The sequence below is a fragment of the Sinocyclocheilus anshuiensis genome, unplaced genomic scaffold (genome assembly GCF_001515605.1).
Source record: "Sinocyclocheilus anshuiensis isolate Anshui unplaced genomic scaffold, SAMN03320099.WGS_v1.1 scaffold816, whole genome shotgun sequence".
NCBI lineage: Eukaryota > Metazoa > Chordata > Actinopteri > Cypriniformes > Cyprinidae > Sinocyclocheilus > Sinocyclocheilus anshuiensis.
This window is the reverse complement of record NW_015554154.1, coordinates 857,547-863,467: the sequence shown is the minus strand read 5'-3', so window position 1 is coordinate 863,467 and position 5,921 is coordinate 857,547. Positions and strand designations below refer to the sequence as shown.

At 39.2% G+C, this 5,921-nt stretch overlaps 1 protein-coding gene across 8 annotated transcripts in view; it reads left to right on the top strand.

Annotated features, from left to right (window-relative positions):
• The window catches only part of LOC107670746 (tight junction protein ZO-1-like), a 133,864-nt gene that overhangs the window by 77,593 nt on the left and 50,350 nt on the right, over positions 1 to 5,921 (top strand). The window lies entirely within an intron of this gene.

Sequence of the window (5,921 nt, the reverse complement as noted above, 5' to 3'; positions counted from 1 at the left end):
ATATAATACTTATTTTAGGTTTCAGACATTTAAATACACATAAGTACTAGCAAAACCATACATTTACAGTTTGTAAAAAAATCTATGGAAATGGCAATAATGAACCCTCCCTTCTCTCCAAGAACTGTACTTATCCAGAGTGAGCAAAAGGGCCCTCACATCCAGCACACTCCCTCTTTGAACTGTTGCCATCTGGTCGACGCTACAGAGCACTGAGCACCAGAACGACCAGACACAGGAACAGTTTCTTCCCTCAGGCAATCCATCTCATGAACACTTACTGTGGACTGTGGAACACACACTATTTATTCACTCATACACTTATTTATCTAACACTCATACTCAGTTCAAATTTGCAATTTGCACATAATATACAGTACCTGTACATACAAAAACTGTCTATTGTAATATACCTGCACATACAACTGTCAATTTATATATTTTTATTCCTTATTTACTTGTTCTATTTTTTATTATCTGTGTTTTTTGTTCTGTCACTGTCATTCTGTTACACTGTGGAAGCTTCTGTCACGAAAACAAATTCCTCGTATGTGTAAACATACCTGGCAATAAAGCTCATTCTGATTCTGATAGTGTTGCCTCCTTAGTTCACTATTACACTACTGCACATATTGCATCTGACACTGGTGTCGCTTAATTTTGTAATGTGAGCCCACACTTTCGAATGTTTCACTGCCACTGATTGCACGCAAACACACACCGCACATGCGCATGGATATCACACGCACATCGAGCAAACGTCAGCCACATCATTCAGTAAAGGAAAATGACAAGCAGCAGCTTCTAATTCGCCATTAACATTGAAGTATACGGAGATAAAACAACGCAAGTATCGGTAACAGTATCGTTTGTCCTGAAGCTTATCAGTAGTCCGGTATTGACCCAATTACGTACCGGTCCAAAAAAAATACCGGTTCTCGGTACCCATCCCTATACAATACCAATCAAAAGATTGGACACACTTCCCATTCATGTGTCCAAACTTTTGACTGGTACTGTATATAGAATACAGTATATACATAAACAGAATATATATACATAAACACATTTTTAGCAATGATAACTCAAATGTGGTGATCAAACACTTAATGATGTGACAAAAATATGTAATGGAGGCAGGGTATTTAACAATTTAACAATAAACTTTATTATCCAAAATGAGTCTGCAGTGCACTTAACAGTTAACTTCACTTCACTTATTATAAAATTAACCATTCATTCATCATATCATCATGCAAAACTAAGAATTAGAATCATTGTAATGTGACAATCAAATATAGGTGCGGGTGGGTGGCGTGCGGATAATTTGAAGCAGCAGACTCGGGTGAAGTTTGAGCTCATCCATGCATCTCTACACTACACTGACCTGGGTGGCCAGTAGCAAACAATGGAGCTGGACTCTGCTGGACAAACTAAATAATTACATCATTTAGAAGCATTTAATCTGCGTTGTATGTTCTGGAAAAAATTTTCATATCGGCGGCATATCTGCGGCATATTCGCCAATACTGATATATCTGCACCAGGCTCATATCGGCCGATAAAATCGGCAAAACGATATATCGGTCGGGCTTTAGTCCTTATTAAAGGTTTGAACTCTTTGCTGTTTGGCACTACATCGATAGGTATTTACAAGGAATTGTGGGTCACAGCTACTCTTGAGATTTGCATAATAGGGTTGGGCCGATAGACGATGCCATCGCCGATGGCTGATAGACACCACATGGAACAGGTCTTACTGCTCCGTTACTACACACAGCACTGTCCCAGTGACCTAACTCATGATGAATGATGTATAGTGAGGACACGATCTGTCACTCTATTGTCCAGTTTGATTTTTGGAAGATAAAGAGAGAGCACACACTAGGGTTGGGCCGATAGATGATGCCATCGTCCATCGCCGATGGCTGATAGACATCACGATGTTGAGCTGACATCGTGATCCCCCCCCATACCCCCCCCGCAATCCGCCACATACCAATACAGTGTTCGGAAAGAAAATGACGTATATACGGAAAAGGGAATAAATACGAGATGGGAGGAAAATACATATTTTAATCATTTCTCTCGCAGTTATATCATTGGGAAATTATACTGTATATAAATTGCGGGCATCAGGGAGCCGCTATTATGCCTGGCATTGAAACCGCTTTTGAATGCACGATCGCTTTTTAGTTTCACTTTCACTTTTGAGATTCGCATCGCACGTAGTCTGTTTATACCCCCCGATGTCATTGTCCATTGCGATATTTTAATGTAGACATCGTCCGATGCCAATTTTGTAGACATCGCCCAACCCTATTGCATAAGCTAACTTTCCTGTTTCTCTGGAAAACTGCTTTTCAGAAGTAAATGGCTTGAAATGCGATCATTGTTGAAGTCTTTGCATATATCGTGTATTAGAAATTTCTCAATTTTTATGTTAGACATTTTTACACGTTTCATATATTTTAACATATATTTTGTTGGCATGTTATTCTATATCATTAGCACAATGAACAGGAAGCCGACAGCACAGAGAATCATAGGTCTGCAGAACAGATGCACAGAGCTCCTCTGAATCCAACTGTTAAAGGATTATGGGTGGATTTGGACTGTGTGTATGCATACCAGTGTGTTATGAGTGTGTGCCTGTCTAAGCTAGTGAGTGGCTGTTTGAAGAGAGGGAGAGCGTTTGTACAGCTTTTTCAGAGCACAGCCCAGGGACCAAAGCAGATCATGAAGAAAAGAGGAAAAAATATGGAAAGATCATGTGACCCTAGCATGTATTAAAAATAACACAGGAGAATGGAAAATAATCCTGCTGACCCATCATTGTGAATATAGGTTAGAGAAGCTATGCTTTATTTAGGATTACATCAGCAAATTGCAAAAAGATGTACAAATATCTAAACATCTGTATTTAGGCTAGAGGATTTCATGGAATTAAAGTGCCGTTGTGTCAGTGACCTGACAATGCTGATGGCTTCACATTTGTTTTGTTTTTTTGTTTTTTTTACACATTTCAGCTATTTAAAAAGAATTGGCTATTAAAACATATATAGTAATTTAATTAAATATTATCGAAGCTACTTTTGAATGACCTTCGGTGGAGAAGATGCTTTTTAGAACCAGATGGGGGTGTAATGACAGCTACCTCCAGAGGCTAATAAGCTAGGGGTGCTCCGATCAGGATTTTTGAGGCTGATCGCAGATCACAGAAAGAAGTATCTGCCGATACCTATCTTTTTAAAGCCTTCTTTTTTATAATTTATAACTATTTATAGTGATACTCCAATCAGGATTTTTAGACATTTATTCAGGGCCTGAATTTCATTTTTGAAAATGGGGGGAATTCCCTTCTTAGGTGTCTCTTGTGAGAGGAGAAGCAGCTTTCACACAGGAGTCCGCTACTGATCTGTGGCTGTTTACCACAAACACAACATTTATTCATTATTTTGATTTCAAATCCAAACATTGTCACTGAAATTGCTTTTTCAGCATTGCAATTCTTTTTTTTTTACACGGTACAGTAATACAATCTTTCAAAGACATGTTTAAACAATAAACATAAGGTGATTTGAAGACATTTGCGTATTTTGAGAGAGCGTGTGCGCGGTCATTCACTCTCGCTGTTTGTGAAATTACGTCTCACACAATGTTTTCAAATTACTTTATAAGTTATCTAAGGAAGAAATATGAAGGTGAGTACCTCACCTTCAGCATTATAATGATTTCACCCGTGCCGGACAGAGACTGAGACGGTGCCGCTGCATGTCATGCCAAACCTCTCATGGCAGTGTCATCAGCTTGAGATCGTTTTTTTGAGATCGGCCTTTTTAGAGACCGCTGATCAATCATCCCAATGTGATTATCGGCCGATAATGATCGGTAGCCGATCAATCGGAGCACCCCTATAATAAGCAATGCTAACCTTTAATGCTTCATGTTGTCCTTGATCATGTGATCTCAACTGCACTGGAAGAGGATGGTGGCATGTCCCAGAAACAAAGGATTAATAACAGCAATTGAGTGAACTGATCATCATAGATGGCTCTTTGCGCAATCCTGGGTTATTAATCATGGGAATTTAATAGTGGTGATCTTCGTTGTGATGATCTCATTAAAATCCTTCAGAAATCATTAAAGTAAGAAACAAAAAAAGCTGATGCCTTTATCAAAAAGGCAATTTTCTCTTTTAACTGACAGACAAGACTTCCATTCCAACAGCTGCCGTATTGAGTATTAAAATTTTTCTTATTTATTTTTTAGTGAGGGCTCCATGTCCTCCTCATTGCACCATCTCTGTCTTTATTCCCTCTGTTTCCATTACAAGCTCTAATTAAAATGAATCTTGTTTCCATTAGGGGTGTGCGATATGGACAAAAAAAAAACCTATCGCGATTTCTATTTTAATCACGATTTTGACACACACAGACATGCTTTATAGTCATAAATGCATTCGGTGTGAATTTGAAACATATTTCCAAAAGAAAACCAATTAGAGCTTTATCAAGAAGCTGTAACATGTCTCTAGAACAGACATAAGGCAAAATAATCACTAAGTAAAGGTGTAACAAAATGTTTCTAGAATAGACATATTGCCACGCATTGGTCATAGAGCTCTTTGTGGCGTTGCCTCAGGTGTTGAACTAGATTTGTTGCGCCAAGTTCACACGTACTCCGTCTGCAGTGCGTATACAGTATATGTATGCGGTGCAGAAGCAGCACAGACTCATTTTGCTTTCGCACAGGACGCGTTTGCAGTCCACTCCTGATCCGCGGCTGTTTACCACAAACACAACATTTATCCATTATTTTGTCCAAATCCAAGTCCAAAATGCTTTTTCAGCATTGTGATTCTCTTTTATCACAGTACAGTAATACAATCTTTCATAGACGTATTCACGTTTAAACTCAATAAATATAACTTTGTTTAACTACCACCACGAGTGCCATCTATTATTGCGTTGTTTATCTAAAAGTGCACTTTTCCTTGTTTTAAATCTAGCCAAAAAGCCATGTGTTGACTGAAACAGTAGACTTTAATTATATGCATTTATGGTGTAATTACTAAATTGCTGTGTCAATCCATGTTAATTTTTACCGCGAATAATGCGCTGTCACTTTAATTCAACGCATGCAGCACAGCAGAATTAGACTCCGTGTGGAAACGATCGCAGCAAGACTGCTGCAGACGCACCGCTCCTGGAGCACACTGCCGGACCGCAGTCGCATGCAGTGTGAATGCTCTGATCCGTTAACATGGGCGCAGACAAAATACGCACCACAGATGGAGTGTGTGAACCTGGCGTTACGTTTGTATGCCCGCCCGGTCTGTTCTGTTCTCGTGCTCCATTTAGGCGCGCCGCATTCTGATTGGTTTGGATAGCATACTGCGGGAGGTCGGGGGTGTGGAAAATCGTGCTGTAAAGCGATTTAGAAAATCGCGCATGCTCAAATCGTGATTTTATGACGATTTCGATTAATTGCACAGCCCTATTTTCCATTTGCTGTATTATTAGGATGTCAGACCTGCATGTGAATTGGGCAACACTATTAGACCACTTGCACGCTACAGAAAGCTCTGATGGAGCGTTTGATGGATAGGATTGCATAAGATCTTGAGGGTATAGGAGAAGCAAGGTCAGTTTGAAATCAAGCAGAAACAAAACAAATTGGATTTCTCAAAGTCCCATTGGTTTACATTACAGTGTATTGCAATTTGTTTTAACTTTTAGTTGCATCACTTTTGCAAATTTGCATTTGAAATCAGTGAATTGGTATGATTTATGTCTAACATGCTGTATAAGTGCCCATAGAGCCTTAAATAAAGTGATCTTTTGCATGTGTGTGTTTGTGTCCTTGTAATAAACACACATGCTGCAGTTCACTGCAGTAGACAGCGTGAATGTAAAGAA